The sequence below is a fragment of the Triturus cristatus genome, chromosome 11 (assembly GCF_964204655.1).
Source record: "Triturus cristatus chromosome 11, aTriCri1.1, whole genome shotgun sequence".
In the NCBI taxonomy this organism is placed as follows: Eukaryota; Metazoa; Chordata; class Amphibia; order Caudata; family Salamandridae; genus Triturus; species Triturus cristatus.
Genome location: NC_140594.1, coordinates 750,510,712 through 750,530,906, shown reverse-complemented (window position 1 = coordinate 750,530,906; position 20,195 = coordinate 750,510,712).

Genomic DNA, 20,195 nt, shown 5'->3' with positions numbered 1-20,195 from the left:
TCTAAGACCTTAGCTATTAGGCCAGAGTAAGAGTTAAGACCTTAGCTATTAGGTAAGAGTTAAGACCTTAACCAGTAGGCCAGAGTACGAGTCTAAGACCTTAGCTATTAGGCCAGAGTAGGAGTTAAGACCTTAGCTATTAGGCCAGAGTAAGAGTTAAGACCTTAACCATTAGGCCAGACTACGAGTCTAAAACCTTAGCTATTAGGCCAGAGTAAGAGTTAAGACCTTAACCAGTATGCCAGAGTAAGAGTTAAGACCTTAACCATTAGGCTAGAGTACAAGTCTAAGACCTTAGCTATTAGTCCAGAGTTAGAGTTAAGACCTTAACCATTAGGCCAGAGTACGAGTCTAAGACCTTAGCTATTAGGCCAGAGTAAGAGTTAAGTCCTTAACCAGTAGGCCAGAGTAAGAGTTAAGACCTTAACCTGTAGCCCAGAGTAAGAGTTACGACCTTAACCAGTCGGCCAGAGTAAGAGTTAAGACCTTTACCATTAGGCCGGAATACGAGTCTAAGACGTTAGCTATTAGGCCAGAGTAAGAGTTAAGACCTTAGCTATTAGGCCAGAGTAAGAGTTAAGACCTTAACCTGTAGGCCAAAGTAAGAGTTAAGACCTTAACCTGTAGGCCAGAGTAAGAGTTAAGACCTTAACCTGTAGGCCATAGTACGAGTCTAAGACCTTAGCTACTAGGCCAGAGTAAGAGTTAAGACCTTAACCATTAGGCCAGAGTAAGAGTTAAGACCTTAACCAGTAGGCCAGAGTACGAGTCTAAGACCTTAGCTATTAGGCCAGAGTAAGAGTTAAGACCTTAACCAGTAGGCCAGAGTAATTGTTAAGACCTTAACCAGTAGGCCAAGGTAAGAGTTAAGACCTTAACCTGTAGGTCAGAGTACGAGTCTAAGACCTTAGCTATTAGGCCAGAGTAAGAGTAAAGACCTTAACCTGTAGGCCAGAGTATGAGTCTAAGACCTTAGCTATTAGGCCAGAGTAAGAGTTAAGACCTTAGCTATTAGGTAAGAGTTAAGACCTTAACCAGTAGGCCAGAGTACGAGTCTAAGACCTTAGCTATTAGGCCAGAGTAGGAGTTAAGACCTTAGCTATTAGGCCAGAGTAAGAGTTAAGACCTTAACCATTAGGCCAGACTACGAGTCTAAGACCTTAGCTATTAGGCCAGAGTAAGAGTTAAGACCTTAACCAGTATGCCAGAGTAAGAGTTAAGACCTTAACCATTAGGCTAGAGTACAAGTCTAAGACCTTAGCTATTAGTCCAGAGTTAGAGTTAAGACCTTAACCATTAGGCCAGAGTACGAGTCTAAGACCTTAGCTATTAGGCCAGAGTAAGAGTTAAGTCCTTAACCAGTAGGCCAGAGTAAGAGTTAAGACCTTAACCTGTAGCCCAGAGTAAGAGTTAAGACATTAACCATTAGGCCAGAGTAAGAGTTAAGACCTTAACCAGTCGGCCAGAGTAAGAGTTAAGACCTTTACCATTAGGCCGGAATACGAGTCTAAGACCTTAGCTATTAGGCCAGAATAAGAGTTAAGACCTTAGCTATTAGGCCAGAGTAAGAGTTAAGACCTTAACCTGTAGGCCAAAGTAAGAGTTAAGACCTTAACCTGTAGGCCAGAGTAAGAGTTAAGACCTTAACCTGTAGGCCATAGTACGAGTCTAAGACCTTAGCTACTAGGCCAGAGTAAGAGTTAAGACCTTAACCATTAGGCCAGAGTAAGAGTTAAGACCTTAACCAGTAGGCCAGAGTACGAGTCTAAGACCTTAGCTATTAGGCCAGAGTAAGAGTTAAGACCTTAACCAGTAGGCCAGAGTAAGAGTTATGACCATAGCTATTAGCCAGACTAAGAGTTAAGACCTTTACCAGTAGGCCAGAGTAAGAGTTAAGACCTTAACCATTAGGCCAGAGGACGAGTCTAAGACCTTAGCTATTAGGCCAGAGTAAGAGTTAAGACCTTAACCAGTAGGCCAAAGTAAGAGTTAAGACCTTAACCTGTAGGCCAGAGTAAGAGTTAAGACCTTAACCTGTAGGCCATAGTACGAGTCTAAGACCTTAGCTATTAGGCCAGAGTAAGAGTTAAGACCGTAACCAGTAGGCCAGAGTAAGAGTTAAGACCTTAACCAGTAGGCCAGAATAAGAGTCTAAGACCTTAGCTATTCGGCCAGAGTAAGAGTTAAGACCTTAACCAGTAGGCCAGATTAAGAGTTAAGACCTTAACCTGTAGGCCAGAGCAAGAGTTAAGACCTTATCCATTAGGCCAGAGTACGAGTCTAAGACCTTAGCTACTAGGCCAGAGTAAGAGTTAAGACCTTAGCTATTGGGCCAGAGTAAGTGTTAAGACCTTAGCTATTATGCTAGAGTATGAGTCTAAGACCTTAGATATTAGGCCAGAGTAAGAGTTAAGACCTTAACCAGTAGGCCAGAGTAAGAGTTAAGACCTTAACCATTATGCCAGAGTACGAGTCTAAGACCTTAGCTATTATGCCAGAGTAAGAGTTAAGACCTTAACCAGTAGGCAGAGTAAGAGTTAAGACCTTAACCTGTAGGCCAGAGTAAGAGTTAAGACCTTAACCATTAGGCCAGATTAAGAGTTAAGACCTTAACCAGTAGGCCAGAGTAAGAGTTAAGACCTTTACCTTTAGACCGGAATACGAGTCTAAGACCTTAGCTATTAGGCCAGAGTAAGAGTTAAGACCTTAGCTATTAGGCCAGAGTAAGAGTTAAGACCTTAACCTGTAGGCCAGAGTAAGAGATAAGACCTTAACCATTGGGCCAGAGTACGAGTCTAAGACCTTAGCTATTAGGCCAGAGTAAGAGTTAAGACATTAACCTGTAGGCCAGAGTATGAGTCTAAGACCTTAGCTATTAGGCCAGAGTAAGAGTTAAGACCTTAACCAGTAGGCCAGAGTAAGAGTTAAGACCTTAACCATTAGGCCAGAGTACGAGTCTAAGACCTTAGTTATTATGCCAGAGTAAGAGTTAAGACCTTAACCAGTAGGCCATAGTAAGAGTTAAGACCTTAACCAGTAGGCCAGAGTACGAGTCTAAGACCTTAGCTATTAGGCCAGAGTAAGAGTTAAGACCTTAACCTGTAGGCCATAGTACGAGTCTAAGACCTTAGCTATTAGGCTAGAGTAAGAGTTAAGACCTTAACCAGTAGGCCAGAGTACGAGTCTAAGACCTTAGCTATTAGGCCAGAGTAAGAGTTAAGACCTTAACCAGTAGGCCAGAGTATGAGTCTAAGACCTTAGTTATTAGGCCAGAGTAAGAGTTAAGACCTTAACCAGTAGGCCAGAGTAAGAGTTAAGACCTTAACCTGTAGGCCATAGTACGAGTCTAAGACCTTAGCTATTAGGCCAGAGTTAGAGTTAAGTCCTTAGCTATTAGGCCAGAGTAAGAGTTAAGACCTTAACCATTAGGCCAGAGTACGAGTCTAAGACCTTAGTTATTAGGCCAGAGTAAGAGTTAAGACCTTAACCAGTAGGCCAGAGAACGAGTCTAAGACCTTAGTTATTAGGCCAGAGTAAGAGTTAAGACCTTAACCAGTAGGCCAGAGTACGAGTCTAAGACCTTAGCTATTAGGCCAGAGTAAGCGTTAAGACCTTAACCAGTAGGCCAGAGAACGAGTCTAAGACCTTAACCTGTAGGCCAGAGCAAGAGTTAAGACCTTATCCATTAGGCCAGAGTACGAGTCTAAGACCTTAGCTATTAGGCCAGAGTAAGAGTTAAGACCTTAGCTATTAGGCCAGAGTAAGTGTTAAGACCTTAGCTATTAGGCCAGAGTAAGAGTTAAGACCTTAACCAGTAGGCCAGAGTAAGAGTTAAGACCTTAACCATTATGCCAGAGTACGAGTCTAAGACCTTAGCTATTATGCCAGAGTAAGAGTTAAGACCTTAACCAGTAGGCAGAGTAAGAGTTAAGACCTTAACCTGTAGGCCAGAGTAAGAGTTAAGACCTTAACCATTAGGCCAGATTAAGAGTTAAGACGTTAACCAGTAGGCCAGAGTAAGAGTTAAGACCTTTACCATTAGGCCGGAATACGAGTCTAAGACCTTAGCTATTAGGCCAGAGTAAGAGTTAAGACCTTAGCTATTAGGCCAGAGTAAGAGTTAAGACCTTAGCTATTAGGCCAGAGTACGAGTCTAAGACCTTAGCTATTAGGCCAGAGTAAGAGTTAAGACCTTAACCAGTAGGCCATAGTAAGAGTTAAGACCTTAACCAGTAGGCCAGAGTACGAGTCTAAGACCTTAGCTATTAGGCCAGAGTAAGAGTTAAGACCTTAACCTGTAGGCCATAGTACGAGTCTAAGACCTTAGCTATTAGGCTAGAGTAAGAGTTAAGACCTTAACCAGTAGGCCAGAGTACGAGTCTAAGACCTTAGCTATTAGGCCAGAGTAAGAGTTAAGACCTTAACCAGTAGGCCAGAGTATGAGTCTAAGACCTTAGTTATTAGGCCAGAGTAAGAGTTAAGACCTTAACCAGTAGGTCAGAGTAAGAGTTAAGACCTTAACCTGTAGGCCATAGTACGAGTCTAAGACCTTAGCTATTAGGCCAGAGTTAGAGTTAAGTCCTTAGCTATTAGGCAAGAGTAAGAGTTAAGACCTTAACCATTAGGCCAGAGTACGAGTCTAAGACCTTAGTTATTAGGCCAGAGTAAGAGTTAAGACCTTAACCAGTATGCCAGAGTACGAGTCTAAGACCTTAGTTATTAGGCCAGAGTAAGAGTTAAGACCTTAACCAGTAGGCCAGAGTACGAGTCTAAGACCTTAGCTATTAGGCCAGAGTAAGCGTTAAGACCTTAACCAGTAGGCCAGAGTACGAGTCTAAGACCTTAACCTGTAGGCCAGAGCAAGAGTTAAGACCTTATCCATTAGGCCAGAGTACGAGTCTAAGACCTTAGCTATTAGGCCAGAGTAAGAGTTAAGACCTTAGCTATTAGGCCAAAGTAAGTGTTAAGACCTTAGCTATTAGGCTAGAGTATGAGTCTAAGACCTTAGCTATTAGGCCAGAGTAAGAGTTAAGACCTTAACCAGTAGGCCAGAGTAAGAGTTAAGACCTTAACCATTATGCCAGAGTACGAGTCTAAGACCTTAGCTATTATGCCAGAGTAAGAGTTAAGACCTTAACCAGTAGGCAGAGTAAGAGTTAAGACCTTAACCTGTAGGCCAGAGTAAGAGTTAAGACCTTAACCATTAGGCCAGATTAAGAGTTAAGACCTTAACCAGTAGGCCAGAGTAAGAGTTAAGACCTTTACCATTAGGCCGGAATACGAGTCTAAGACCTTAGCTATTAGGCCAGAGTAAGAGTTAAGACCTTAGCTATTAGGCCAGAGTAAGAGTTAAGACCTTAGCTATTAGGCCAGAGTAAGAGTTAAGACCTTAACCTGTAGGCCAAAGTAAGAGTTAAGACCTTAACCTGTAGGCCAGAGTACGAGTTAAGACCTTAACCTGTAGGCCATACTACGAGTCTAAGACCTTAGCTATTAGGCCAGAGTAAGAGTTAAGACCTTAACCTGTAGGCCATAGTACGAGTCTAAGACCTTAGCTACTAGGCCAGAGTAAGAGTTAAGACCTTAACCATTAAGCCAGAGTAAGAGTTAAGACCATAACCAGTAGGCCAGAGTACGAGTCTAAGACCTTAGCTATTAGGCCAGAGTAAGAGTTAAGACCTTAACCAGTAGGCCAGAGTAAGAGTTATGACCATAGCTAATAGGCCAGACTAAGAGTTAAGACCTTTACCAGTAGGCCAGAGTAAGAGTTAAGACCTTAACCATTAGGCCAGAGTACGAGTCTAAGACCTTAGCTATTAGGCCAGAGTAAGAGTTAAGACCTTAACCAGTTGGCCAAAGTAAGAGTTAAGACCTTAACCTGTAGGCCAGAGTAAGAGTTAAGACCTTAACCTGTAGGCCATAGTACGAGTCTAAGACCTTAGCTATTAGGCCAGAGTAAGAGTTAAGACCTTAACCAGTAGGCCAGAGTAAGAGTTAAGACCTTAACCAGTAGGCCAGAGTAAGAGTCTAAGACCTTAGCTATTCGGCCAGAGTAAGAGTTAAGACCTTAACCAGTAGGCCAGATTAAGAGTTAAGACCTTAACCTGTAGGCCAGAGCAAGAGTTAAGACCTTATCCATTAGGCCAGAGTACGAGTCTAAGACCTTAGCTATTAGGCCAGAGTAAGAGTTAAGACCTTAGTTATTAGGCCAGAGTAAGAGTTAAGACCTTAACCAGTAGGCCAGAGTACGAGTCTAAGACCTTAGCTATTAGGCCAGAGTAAGAGTTAAGACCTTAACCAGTAGGCCAGAGTATGAGTCTAAGACCTTAGTTATTAGGCCAGAGTAAGAGTTAAGACCTTAACCAGTAGGCCAGAGTAAGAGTTAAGACCTTAACCTGTAGGCCATAGTACGAGTCTAAGACCTTAGCTATTAGGCCAGAGTAAGAGTTAAGTCCTTAGCTATTAGGCCAGAGTAAGAGTTAAGACCTTAACCATTAGGCCAGAGTACGAGTCTAAGACCTTAGTTATTAGGCCAGAGTAAGAGTTAAGACCTTAACCAATAGGCCAGAGTAAGAGTTAAGACCTTAACCATTAGGCCAGAGTACAAGTCTAAGACCTTAGTTATTAGGCCAGAGTAAGAGTTAAGACCTTAACCAGTAGGCCAGAGTACGAGTCTAAGACCTTAGCTATTAGGCCAGAGTAAGCGTTAAGACCTTAACAAGTAGGCCAGAGTACGAGTCTAAGACCTTAACCTGTAGGCCAGAGCAAGAGTTAAGACCTTATCCATTAGGCCAGAGTACGAGTCTAAGACCTTAGCTATTAGGCCACAGTAAGACTTAAGACCTTAGATATTAGGCCAGAGTAAGAGTTAAGACCTTAACCTGTAGGCCAGAGTACGAGTCTAAGACCTTAGCTATTAGGCCAGAGTAAGAGTTAAGACATTTACCTGTAGGCGAGAGTATGAGTCTAAGACCTTAGCTATTAGACCAGAGTAAGAGTTAAGACCTTAACCAGTAGGCAAGAGTAAGAGTTAAGACCTTAACCATTAGGCCAGAGTACGAGTCTAAGACCTTAGTTATTATGCCAGAGTAAGAGTTAAGACCTTAACCAGTAGGCCAGAGTAAGAGTTAAGACCTTAACCAGTAGGCCAGAGTACGAGTCTAAGACCTTAGCTATTAGGCCAGAGAAAGAGTTAAGACCTTAACCAGTAGGCCAGAGTAAGTGTTAAGACCTTAACCTATAGGCCATAGTACGAGTCTAAGACCTTAGCTATTAGGCCAGAGTAAGAGTTAAGACCTGTACCATTAGGCCGGAATACGAGTCTAAGACATTAGCTATTAGGCCAGAGTAAGAATTAAGACCTTAGCTATTAGGCCATAGTAAGAGTTAAGACCTTAACCTGTAGGCCAGAGTAAGAGTTAAGACCTTAACCAGTAGGCCAGAGTAAGAGGTAAGACCTTAGCTATTAGGCCAGAGTAAGAGTTAAGACCTTAACCATTGGGCCAGAGTACGAGTCTAAGACCTTAGCTATTAGGCCAGAGTAAGAGTTCAGACCTTAACCTTTAGGCCAGAGTATGAGTCTAAGACCTTAATCAGTAGGCCAGAGTAAGAGTCTAAGCCCTTAGCTATTAGGGCAGAGTAAGAGATAAGACCTTAACCAGTAGGCCAGAGTAAGAGTTAAAACCTTAACCAGTAGGCCAGAGTAAGAGTCTAAGACCTTAGCTATTAGGCCAGAGTAAGAGTTAAGACCTTAACCAGTAGGCCAGAGTAAGAGTTAAGACCTTAACCAGTAGGCCACAGTACAAGTCTAAGACCTTAGCTTTAAGGCCAGAGTAAGAGTTAAGACCTTAGCTATTAGGCCAGAGTACGAGTCTAAGACCTTAGCTATTAGGCCAGAGTAAGAGTTAAGACCTTAACCTGTAGGCCAGAGTATGAGTCTGAAGACCTTAGCTATTAGGCCAGAGTACGAGTCTAAGACCTTAGTTATTAGGCCAGAGTAAGAGTTAAGACCTTAACCAGTAGGCCAGATTAAGAGTTAAGACCTTAACCTGTAGGCCATAGTACGAGTCTAAGACCTTAGCTATTAGGCCAGAGTGAGAGTTAAGACCTTAGCTATTAGGCCAGAGTAAGAGTTAAGACCTTAACCAGTAGGCCAGAGTACGAGTTTAAGACCTTAGCTATTAGGCCAGAGTAAGAGTTAAGACCTTAACCAGTAGGCCAGAGTAAGTGTTAAGACCCTAACCAGTAGGCCAGAGTACAAGTCTAAGACCTTAGCTATTAGGCCAGAGTAAGAGTTAAGACCTTTACCAGTAGGCCAGAGTAAGAGTTAAGACCTTAACCATTAGGCCAGAGTACGAGTCTAAGACCTTAGTTATTAGGCCAGAGTAAGAGTTAAGACCTTAACCATTAGACCAGAGTATGAGTCTAAGACCTTAGTTATTAGGCCTGTGTAAGAATTATGACCTTAACCAGTAGGCCAGAGAAAGAGTTAAGACCTTAGCTATTAGGCCAGAGTAAGAGTTAAGACCTTAGCTATTAGGCCAGAGTAAGAGTTAAGACCTTAACCAGTAGGCCAGAGTAAGAGTTAAGACCTTAACCTGTAGGCCATAGTACGAGTCTAAGACCTTAGCTATTAGGCCGGAGTAAGCGTTTAGACCTTAACCAGTAGGCCAGAGTACGAGTCTAAGACCTTAGCTATTAGGCCAGAGTAAGAGTTAAGACCTTAGCTATTAGGCCAGAGTAAGAGTTAAGACCTTAGCTATTAGGCCAGAGTAAGAGTTAAGACCTTAACCAGTAGGCCAGAGTAAGAGTTAAGACCTTAACCTGTAGGCCATAGTACGAGTCTAAGACCTTAGCTATTAGGCCAGAGTAAGCATTTAGACCTTAACCAGTAGGCCAGAGTACGAGTCTAAGACCTTAGCTATTAGGCCAGAGTAAGAGTTAAGACCTTAGCTATTAGGCCAGAGTAAGAGTTTAGACCTTAACCAGTAGGCCAGAGTAAGAGTTAAGACCTTAACCTGTATGCCAGAGTACGAGTCTAAGACATTAGCTATTAGGCCAGAGTAAGAGTTAAGACCCTAACCAGTAGGCCAGAGTAAGAGTTAAGACCTTAACCAGTAGGCCAGAGTAATTGTTAAGACCTTAACCAGTAGGCCAGAGTAAGAGTTAAGACCTTAACCTGTAGGTCAGAGTACGAGTCTAAGACCTTAGCTATTAGGCCAGAGTAAGAGTAAAGACCTTAACCTGTAGGCCAGAGTATGAGTCTAAGACCTTAGCTATTAGGCCAGAGTAAGAGTTAAGACCTTAGCTATTAAGTAAGAGTTAAGACCTTAACCAGTAGGCCAGAGTACGAGTCTAAGACCTTAGCTATTAGGCCAGAGTAGGAGTTAAGACCTTAGCTATTAGGCCAGAGTAAGAGTTAAGACCTTAACCATTAGGCCAGACTACGAGTCTAAGACCTTAGCTATTAGGCCAGAGTAAGAGTTAAGACCTTAACCAGTATGCCAGAGTAAGAGTTAAGACCTTAACCATTAGGCCAGAGTACGAGTCTAAGACCTTAGCTATTAGTCCAGAGTAAGAGTTAAGACCTTAACCATTAGGTCAGAGTACGAGTCTAAGACCTTAGCTATTAGGCCAGAGTAAGAGTTAAGTCCTTAACCAGTAGGCCAGAGTAAGAGTTAAGACCTTAACCTGTAGCCCAAAGTAAGAGTTAAGACCTTAACCATTAGGCCAGAGTAAGAGTTAAGACCTTAACCAGTAGGCCAGAGTAAGAGTTAAGACCTTTACCATTAGGCCGGAATACGAGTCTAAGACCTTACCTATTAGGCCAGAGTAAGAGTTAAGACCTTAGCTATTAGGCCAGAGTTAGAGTTAAGACCTTAACCTGTAGGCCAAAGTAAGAGTTAAGACCTTAACCTGTAGGCCAGAGTAAGAGTTAAGACCTTAACCTGTAGGCCATAGTACGAGTCTAAGACCTTAGCTACTAGGCCAGAGTAAGAGTTAAGACCTTAACCATTAGGCCAGAGTAAGAGTTAAGACCTTAACCAGTAGGCCAGAGTACGAGTCTAAGACCTTAGCTATTAGGCCAGAGTAAGAGTTAAGACCTTAACCAGTAGGCCAGAGTAAGAGTTATGACCATAGCTATTAGGCCAGACTAAGAGTTAAGACCTTTACCAGTAGGCCAGAGTAAGAGTTAAGACCTTAACCATTAGGCCAGAGTAGGAGTCTAAGACCTTAGCTATTAGGCCAGAGTAAGAGTTAAGACCTTAACCAGTAGGCCAAAGTAAGAGTTAAGACCTTAACCTGTAGGCCAGAGTAAGAGTTAAGACCTTAACCTGTAGGCCATAGTACGAGTCTAAGACCTTAGCTATTAGGCCAGAGTAAGAGTTAAGACCTTAACCAGTAGGCCAGAGTAAGAGTTAAGACCTTAACCATTAGGCCAGAGTACGAGTCTAAGACCTTAGCTATTAGGCCAGAGTAAGAGTTAAGACCTTAACCAGTTGGCCAAAGTAAGAGTTAAGACCTTAACCTGTATGCCAGAGTAAGAGTTAAGACCTTAACCATTAGGCCAGAGTACGAGTCTAAGACCTTAGCTATTAGTCCAGAGTAAGAGTTAAGACCTTAACCATTAGGTCAGAGTACGAGTCTAAGACCTTAGCTATTAGGCCAGAGTAAGAGTTAAGTCCTTAACCAGTAGGCCAGAGTAAGAGTTAAGACCTTAACCTGTAGCCCAGAGTAAGAGTTAAGACCTTAACCATTAGGCCAGAGTAAGAGTTAAGACCTTAACCAGTAGGCCAGAGTAAGAGTTAAGACCTTTACCATTAGGCCGGAATACGAGTCTAAGACCTTAGCTATTAGGCCAGAGTAAGAGTTAAGACCTTAGCTATTAGGCCAGAGTAAGAGTTAAGACCTTAACCTGTAGGCCAAAGTAAGAGTTAAGACCTTAACCTGTAGGCCAGAGTAAGAGTTAAGACCTTAACCTGTAGGCCATAGTACGAGTCTAAGACCTTAGCTACTAGGCCAGAGTAAGAGTTAAGACCTTAACCATTAGGCCAGAGTAAGAGTTAAGACCTTAACCAGTAGGCCAGAGTACGAGTCTAAGACCTTAGCTATTAGGCCAGAGTAAGAGTTAAGACCTTAACCAGTAGGCCAGAGTAAGAGTTATGACCATAGCTATTAGGCCAGACTAAGAGTTAAGACCTTTACCAGTAGGCCAGAGTAAGAGTTAAGACCTTAACCATTAGGCCAGAGTAGGAGTCTAAGACCTTAGCTATTAGGCCAGAGTAAGAGTTAAGACCTTAACCAGTAGGCCAAAGTAAGAGTTAAGACCTTAACCTGTAGGCCAGAGTAAGAGTTAAGACCTTAACCTGTAGGCCATAGTACGAGTCTAAGACCTTAGCTATTAGGCCAGAGTAAGAGTTAAGACCTTAACCAGTAGGCCAGAGTAAGAGTTAAGACCTTAACCATTAGGCCAGAGTACGAGTCTAAGACCTTAGCTATTAGGCCAGAGTAAGAGTTAAGACCTTAACCAGTTGGCCAAAGTAAGAGTTAAGACCTTAACCTGTAGGCCAGAGTAAGAGTTAAGACCTGAACCTGTAGGCCATAGTACGAGTCTAAGACCTTAGCTATTAGGCCAGAGTAAGAGTTAAGACCTTAACTAGTAGGCCAGAGTAAGAGTTAAGACCTTAACCAGTAGGCCAGAGTAAGAGTCTAAGACCTTAGCTATTCGGCCAGAGTAAGAGTTAAGACCTTAACCAGTAGGCCAGATTAAGAGTTAAGACCTTAACCTGTAGGCCAGAGCAAGAGTTAAGACCTTATCCATTAGGCCAGAGTACGAGTCTAAGACCTTAGCTATTAGGCCAGAGTAAGAGTTAAGACCTTAGCTATTAGGCCAGAGTAAGAGTTAAGACCTTAACCAGTAGGCCAGAGTACGAGTCTAAGACCTTAGCTATTAGGCCAGAGTAAGAGTTAAGACCTTAACCAGTAGGCCAGAGTATGAGTCTAAGACCTTAGTTATTAGGCCAGAGTAAGAGTTAAGACCTTAACCAGTAGGCCAGAGTAAGAGTTAAGACCTTAACCTGTAGGCCATAGTACGAGTCTAAGACCTTAGCTATTAGGCCAGAGTAAGAGTTAAGTCCTTAGCTATTAGGCCAGAGTAAGAGTTAAGACCTTAACCATTAGGCCAGAGTACGAGTCTAAGACCTTAGTTATTAGGCCAGAGTAAGAGTTAAGACCTTAACCAGTAGGCCAGAGTAAGAGTTAAGACCTTAACCATTAGGCCAGAGTACGAGTCTAAGACCTTAGCTATTAGGCCAGAGTAAGAGTTAAGACCCTAACCAGTAGGCCAGAGTAAGAGTTAAGACCTTAACCAGTAGGCCAGAGCAATTGTTAAGACCTTAACCAGTAGGCCAGAGTAAGAGTTAAGACCTTAACCTGTAGGTCAGAGTACGAGTCTAAGACCTTAGCTATTAGGCCAGAGTAAGAGTAAAGACCTTAACCTGTAGGCCAGAGTATGAGTCTAAGACCTTAGCTATTAGGCCAGAGTAAGAGTTAAGACCTTAGCTATTAGGCCAGAGTAAGAGTTAAGACCTTAACCAGTAGGCCAGAGTAAGAGTTATGACCATAGCTATTAGGCCAGACTAAGAGTTAAGACCTTTACCAGTAGGCCAGAGTAAGAGTTAAGACCTTAACCATTAGGCCAGAGTAGGAGTCTAAGACCTTAGCTATTAGGCCAGAGTAAGAGTTAAGACCTTAACCAGTAGGCCAAAGTAAGAGTTAAGACCTTAACCTGTAGGCCATAGTACGAGTCTAAGACCTTAGCTATTAGGCCAGAGTAAGAGTTAAGACCTTAACCAGTAGGCCAGAGTAAGAGTTAAGACCTTAACCATTAGGCCAGAGTACGAGTCTAAGACCTTAGCTATTAGGCCAGAGTAAGAGTTAAGACCTTAACCAGTTGGCCAAAGTAAGAGTTAAGACCTTAACCTGTAGGCCAGAGTAAGAGTTAAGACCTTAACCTGTAGGCCATAGTACGAGTCTAAGACCTTAGCTATTAGGCCAGAGTAAGAGTTAAGACCTTAACCAGTAGGCCAGAGTAAGAGTTAAGACCTTAACCAGTAGGCCAGAGTAAGAGTCTAAGACCTTAGCTATTCGGCCAGAGTAAGAGTTAAGACCTTAACCAGTAGGCCAGATTAAGAGTTAAGACCTTAACCTGTAGGCTAGAGCAAGAGTTAAGACCTTATCCATTAGGCCAGAGTACGAGTCTAAGACCTTAGCTATTAGGCCAGAGTAAGAGTTAAGACCTTAGCTATTAGGCCAGAGTAAGAGTTAAGACCTTAACCAGTAGGCCAGAGTACGAGTCTAAGACCTTAGCTATTAGGCCAGAGTAAGAGTTAAGACCTTAACCAGTGGGCCAGAGTATGAGTCTAAGACCTTAGTTATTAGGCCATAGTAAGAGTTAAGACCTTAACCAGTAGGCCAGAGTAAGAGTTAAGACCTTAACCTGTAGGCCATAGTACGAGTCTAAGACCTTAGCTATTAGGCCAGAGTAAGAGTTAAGTCCTTAGCTATTAGGCCAGAGTAAGAGTTAAGACCTTAACCATTAGGCCAGAGTACGAGTCTAAGACCTTAGTTATTAGGCCAGAGTAAGAGTTAAGACCTTAACCAGTAGGCCAGAGTAAGAGTTAAGACCTTAACCATTAGGCCAGAGTACGAGTCTAAGACCTTAGCTATTAGGCCAGAGTAAGAGTTAAGACCCTAACCAGTAGGCCAGAGTAAGAGTTAAGACCTTAACCAGTAGGCCAGAGTAATTGTTAAGACCTTAACCAGTAGGCCAGAGTAAGAGTTAAGACCTTAACCTGTAGGTCAGAGTACGAGTCTAAGACCTTAGCTATTAGGCCAGAGTAAGAGTAAAGACCTTAACCTGTAGGCCAGAGTATGAGTCTAAGACCTTAGCTATTAGGTCAGAGTAAGAGTTAAGACCTTAGCTATTAAGTAAGAGTTAAGACCTTAACCAGTAGGCCAGAGTACGAGTCTAAGACCTTAGCTATTAGGCCAGAGTAGGAGTTAAGACCTTAGCTATTAGGCCAGAGTAAGAGTTAAGACCTTAACCATTAGGCCAGACTAGGAGTCTAAGACCTTAGCTATTAGGCCAGAGTAAGAGTTAAGACCTTAACCAGTATGCCAGAGTAAGAGTTAAGACCTTAACCATTAGGCCAGAGTACGAGTCTAAGACCTTAGCTATTAGTCCAGAGTAAGAGTTAAGACCTTAACCATTAGGTCAGAGTACGAGTCTAAGACCTTAGCTATTACCAGAGTAAGAGTTAAGTCCTTAACCAGTAGGCCAGAGTAAGAGTTAAGACCTTAACCTGTAGCCCAGAGTAAGAGTTAAGACCTTAACCATTAGGCCAGAGTAAGAGTTAAGACCTTAACCAGTAGGCCAGAGTAAGAGTTAAGACCTTTACCATTAGGCCGGAATACGAGTCTAAGACCTTAGCTATTAGGCCAGAGTAAGAGTTAAGACCTTAGCTATTAGGCCAGAGTAAGAGTTAAGACCTTAACCTGTAGGCCAAAGTAAGAGTTAAGACCTTAACCTGTAGGCCAGAGTAAGAGTTAAGACCTTAACCAGTAGGCCAGAGTACGAGTCTAAGACCTTAGCTATTAGGCCAGAGTAAGAGTTAAGACCTTAACCAGTAGGCCAGAGTAAGAGTTATGACCATAGCTATTAGCCAGACTAAGAGTTAAGACCTTTACCAGTAGGCCAGAGTAAGAGTTAAGACCTTAACCATTAGGCCAGAGGACGAGTCTAAGACCTTAGCTATTAGGCCAGAGTAAGAGTTAAGACCTTAACCAGTAGGCCAAAGTAAGAGTTAAGACCTTAACCTGTAGGCCAGAGTAAGAGTTAAGACCTTAACCTGTAGGCCATAGTACGAGTCTAAGACCTTAGCTATTAGGCCAGAGTAAGAGTTAAGACCGTAACCAGTAGGCCAGAGTAAGAGTTAAGACCTTAACCAGTAGGCCAGAATAAGAGTCTAAGACCTTAGCTATTCGGCCAGAGTAAGAGTTAAGACCTTAACCAGTAGGCCAGATTAAGAGTTAAGACCTTAACCTGTAGGCCAGAGCAAGAGTTAAGACCTTATCCATTAGGCCAGAGTACGAGTCTAAGACCTTAGCTACTAGGCCAGAGTAAGAGTTAAGACCTTAGCTATTGGGCCAGAGTAAGTGTTAAGACCTTAGCTATTATGCTAGAGTATGAGTCTAAGACCTTAGATATTAGGCCAGAGTAAGAGTTAAGACCTTAACCAGTAGGCCAGAGTAAGAGTTAAGACCTTAACCATTATGCCAGAGTACGAGTCTAAGACCTTAGCTATTATGCCAGAGTAAGAGTTAAGACCTTAACCAGTAGGCAGAGTAAGAGTTAAGACCTTAACCTGTAGGCCAGAGTAAGAGTTAAGACCTTAACCATTAGGCCAGATTAAGAGTTAAGACCTTAACCAGTAGGCCAGAGTAAGAGTTAAGACCTTTACCTTTAGACCGGAATACGAGTCTAAGACCTTAGCTATTAGGCCAGAGTAAGAGTTAAGACCTTAGCTATTAGGCCAGAGTAAGAGTTAAGACCTTAACCTGTAGGCCAGAGTAAGAGATAAGACCTTAACCATTGGGCCAGAGTACGAGTCTAAGACCTTAGCTATTAGGCCAGAGTAAGAGTTAAGACATTAACCTGTAGGCCAGAGTATGAGTCTAAGACCTTAGCTATTAGGCCAGAGTAAGAGTTAAGACCTTAACCAGTAGGCCAGAGTAAGAGTTAAGACCTTAACCATTAGGCCAGAGTACGAGTCTAAGACCTTAGTTATTATGCCAGAGTAAGAGTTAAGACCTTAACCAGTAGGCCATAGTAAGAGTTAAGACCTTAACCAGTAGGCCAGAGTACGAGTCTAAGACCTTAGCTATTAGGCCAGAGTAAGAGTTAAGACCTTAACCTGTAGGCCATAGTACGAGTCTAAGACCTTAGCTATTAGGCTAGAGTAAGAGTTAAGACCTTAACCAGTAGGCCAGAGTACGAGTCTAAGACCTTAGCTATTAGGCCAGAGTAAGAGTTAAGACCTTAACCAGTAGGCCAGAGTATGAGTCTAAGACCTTAGTTATTAGGCCAGAGTAAGAGTTAAGACCTTAACCAGTAGGCCAGAGTAAGAGTTAAGACCTTAACCTGTAGGCCATAGTACGAGTCTAAGACCTTAGCTATTAGGCCAGAGTTAGAGTTAAGTCCTTAGCTATTAGGCCAGAGTAAGAGTTAAGACCTTAACCATTAGGCCAGAGTACGAGTCTAAGACCTTAGTTATTAGGCCAGAGTAAGAGTTAAGACCTTAACCAGTAGGCCAGAGAACGAGTCTAAGACCTTAGTTATTAGGCCAGAGTAAGAGTTAAGACCTTAACCAGTAGGCCAGAGTACGAGTCTAAGACCTTAGCTATTAGGCCAGAGTAAGCGTTAAGACCTTAACCAGTAGGCCAGAGAACGAGTCTAAGACCTTAACCTGTAGGCCAGAGCAAGAGTTAAGACCTTATCCATTAGGCCAGAGTACGAGTCTAAGACCTTAGCTATTAGGCCAGAGTAAGAGTTAAGACCTTAGCTATTAGGCCAGAGTAAGTGTTAAGACCTTAGCTATTAGGCCAGAGTAAGAGTTAAGACCTTAACCAGTAGGCCAGAGTAAGAGTTAAGACCTTAACCATTATGCCAGAGTACGAGTCTAAGACCTTAGCTATTATGCCAGAGTAAGAGTTAAGACCTTAACCAGTAGGCAGAGTAAGAGTTAAGACCTTAACCTGTAGGCCAGAGTAAGAGTTAAGACCTTAACCATTAGGCCAGATTAAGAGTTAAGACGTTAACCAGTAGGCCAGAGTAAGAGTTAAGACCTTTACCATTAGGCCGGAATACGAGTCTAAGACCTTAGCTATTAGGCCAGAGTAAGAGTTAAGACCTTAGCTATTAGGCCAGAGTAAGAGTTAAGACCTTAGCTATTAGGCCAGAGTACGAGTCTAAGACCTTAGCTATTAGGCCAGAGTAAGAGTTAAGACCTTAACCAGTAGGCCATAGTAAGAGTTAAGACCTTAACCAGTAGGCCAGAGTACGAGTCTAAGACCTTAGCTATTAGGCCAGAGTAAGAGTTAAGACCTTAACCTGTAGGCCATAGTACGAGTCTAAGACCTTAGCTATTAGGCTAGAGTAAGAGTTAAGACCTTAACCAGTAGGCCAGAGTACGAGTCTAAGACCTTAGCTATTAGGCCAGAGTAAGAGTTAAGACCTTAACCAGTAGGCCAGAGTATGAGTCTAAGACCTTAGTTATTAGGCCAGAGTAAGAGTTAAGACCTTAACCAGTAGGTCAGAGTAAGAGTTAAGACCTTAACCTGTAGGCCATAGTACGAGTCTAAGACCTTAGCTATTAGGCCAGAGTTAGAGTTAAGTCCTTAGCTATTAGGCAAGAGTAAGAGTTAAGACCTTAACCATTAGGCCAGAGTACGAGTCTAAGACCTTAGTTATTAGGCCAGAGTAAGAGTTAAGACCTTAACCAGTATGCCAGAGTACGAGTCTAAGACCTTAGTTATTAGGCCAGAGTAAGAGTTAAGACCTTAACCAGTAGGCCAGAGTACGAGTCTAAGACCTTAGCTATTAGGCCAGAGTAAGCGTTAAGACCTTAACCAGTAGGCCAGAGTACGAGTCTAAGACCTTAACCTGTAGGCCAGAGCAAGAGTTAAGACCTTATCCATTAGGCCAGAGTACGAGTCTAAGACCTTAGCTATTAGGCCAGAGTAAGAGTTAAGACCTTAGCTATTAGGCCAAAGTAAGTGTTAAGACCTTAGCTATTAGGCTAGAGTATGAGTCTAAGACCTTAGCTATTAGGCCAGAGTAAGAGTTAAGACCTTAACCAGTAGGCCAGAGTAAGAGTTAAGACCTTAACCATTATGCCAGAGTACGAGTCTAAGACCTTAGCTATTATGCCAGAGTAAGAGTTAAGACCTTAACCAGTAGGCAGAGTAAGAGTTAAGACCTTAACCTGTAGGCCAGAGTAAGAGTTAAGACCTTAACCATTAGGCCAGATTAAGAGTTAAGACCTTAACCAGTAGGCCAGAGTAAGAGTTAAGACCTTTACCATTAGGCCGGAATACGAGTCTAAGACCTTAGCTATTAGGCCAGAGTAAGAGTTAAGACCTTAGCTATTAGGCCAGAGTAAGAGTTAAGACCTTAGCTATTAGGCCAGAGTAAGAGTTAAGACCTTAACCTGTAGGCCAAAGTAAGAGTTAAGACCTTAACCTGTAGGCCAGAGTACGAGTTAAGACCTTAACCTGTAGGCCATACTACGAGTCTAAGACCTTAGCTATTAGGCCAGAGTAAGAGTTAAGACCTTAACCTGTAGGCCATAGTACGAGTCTAAGACCTTAGCTACTAGGCCAGAGTAAGAGTTAAGACCTTAACCATTAAGCCAGAGTAAGAGTTAAGACCATAACCAGTAGGCCAGAGTACGAGTCTAAGACCTTAGCTATTAGGCCAGAGTAAGAGTTAAGACCTTAACCAGTAGGCCAGAGTAAGAGTTATGACCATAGCTAATAGGCCAGACTAAGAGTTAAGACCTTTACCAGTAGGCCAGAGTAAGAGTTAAGACCTTAACCATTAGGCCAGAGTACGAGTCTAAGACCTTAGCTATTAGGCCAGAGTAAGAGTTAAGACCTTAACCAGTTGGCCAAAGTAAGAGTTAAGACCTTAACCTGTAGGCCAGAGTAAGAGTTAAGACCTTAACCTGTAGGCCATAGTACGAGTCTAAGACCTTAGCTATTAGGCCAGAGTAAGAGTTAAGACCTTAACCAGTAGGCCAGAGTAAGAGTTAAGACCTTAACCAGTAGGCCAGAGTAAGAGTCTAAGACCTTAGCTATTCGGCCAGAGTAAGAGTTAAGACCTTAACCAGTAGGCCAGATTAAGAGTTAAGACCTTAACCTGTAGGCCAGAGCAAGAGTTAAGACCTTATCCATTAGGCCAGAGTACGAGTCTAAGACCTTAGCTATTAGGCCAGAGTAAGAGTTAAGACCTTAGTTATTAGGCCAGAGTAAGAGTTAAGACCTTAACCAGTAGGCCAGAGTACGAGTCTAAGACCTTAGCTATTAGGCCAGAGTAAGAGTTAAGACCTTAACCAGTAGGCCAGAGTATGAGTCTAAGACCTTAGTTATTAGGCCAGAGTAAGAGTTAAGACCTTAACCAGTAGGCCAGAGTAAGAGTTAAGACCTTAACCTGTAGGCCATAGTACGAGTCTAAGACCTTAGCTATTAGGCCAGAGTAAGAGTTAAGTCCTTAGCTATTAGGCCAGAGTAAGAGTTAAGACCTTAACCATTAGGCCAGAGTACGAGTCTAAGACCTTAGTTATTAGGCCAGAGTAAGAGTTAAGACCTTAACCAATAGGCCAGAGTAAGAGTTAAGACCTTAACCATTAGGCCAGAGTACAAGTCTAAGACCTTAGTTATTAGGCCAGAGTAAGAGTTAAGACCTTAACCAGTAGGCCAGAGTACGAGTCTAAGACCTTAGCTATTAGGCCAGAGTAAGCGTTAAGACCTTAACAAGTAGGCCAGAGTACGAGTCTAAGACCTTAACCTGTAGGCCAGAGCAAGAGTTAAGACCTTATCCATTAGGCCAGAGTACGAGTCTAAGACCTTAGCTATTAGGCCACAGTAAGACTTAAGACCTTAGATATTAGGCCAGAGTAAGAGTTAAGACCTTAACCTGTAGGCCAGAGTACGAGTCTAAGACCTTAGCTATTAGGCCAGAGTAAGAGTTAAGACATTTACCTGTAGGCGAGAGTATGAGTCTAAGACCTTAGCTATTAGACCAGAGTAAGAGTTAAGACCTTAACCAGTAGGCAAGAGTAAGAGTTAAGACCTTAACCATTAGGCCAGAGTACGAGTCTAAGACCTTAGTTATTATGCCAGAGTAAGAGTTAAGACCTTAACCAGTAGGCCAGAGTAAGAGTTAAGACCTTAACCAGTAGGCCAGAGTACGAGTCTAAGACCTTAGCTATTAGGCCAGAGAAAGAGTTAAGACCTTAACCAGTAGGCCAGAGTAAGTGTTAAGACCTTAACCTATAGGCCATAGTACGAGTCTAAGACCTTAGCTATTAGGCCAGAGTAAGAGTTAAGACCTGTACCATTAGGCCGGAATACGA